The sequence below is a fragment of the Pteropus alecto genome, unplaced genomic scaffold (assembly GCF_000325575.1).
Source record: "Pteropus alecto unplaced genomic scaffold, ASM32557v1 scaffold125, whole genome shotgun sequence".
NCBI classification, from domain to species: domain Eukaryota; kingdom Metazoa; phylum Chordata; class Mammalia; order Chiroptera; family Pteropodidae; genus Pteropus; species Pteropus alecto.
Window position 1 is genome coordinate 8,702,971 of NW_006436888.1, and position 447 is coordinate 8,703,417.

The window sequence follows — 447 nt, forward strand, 5'->3', positions numbered from 1 at the left end:
GCCGCGCATGGTCGGACCCTTGAGGACGGGCCTGAGCGCTTCGTGGGTCGAGCCTGGGGGCCTGCGTGCGACCGACGGCGGTGGCAGCACCAGCAGCTTTCTGAGCTCGCCGTCTGAGTCTTCGGGGTATGTCACGCTGCACTCGGACTCGCTGGGCTCGGCGACCTAGGGGCCGCCTGCAGGACCAAAGAACCAAAGATGTCTCCAGTCCCTGCAGGGCTGGGGGCCGGGCCGCACTGAGCCCGGCAGTGGCGCCAGGACGTGTGCCAGCCCTCCCAGGTCGCGGGGGAGCAGCATTGTCGCCCTGGGAAGTGGGCATTGGCTGGCAGGGCAACGCCTACCCTGGACGACTGTGCTGGGCGCCTCATCTCTGGGGCAGAGTGAGACTGGGCTTGGGCAAAGGTGAGCTCTGCACGTGCCTAGCCCCAGGGCAGCTGGGCTGGGGCG

At 69.1% G+C, this 447-nt stretch overlaps 1 protein-coding gene across 1 annotated transcript in view; it reads left to right on the forward strand.

Annotated features, from left to right (window-relative positions):
• Nucleotides 1–447, forward strand: part of GPR153 (G protein-coupled receptor 153) — a 9,283-nt gene that overhangs the window by 7,671 nt on the left and 1,165 nt on the right. The gene's annotated exons all lie outside the window — the stretch shown is intronic.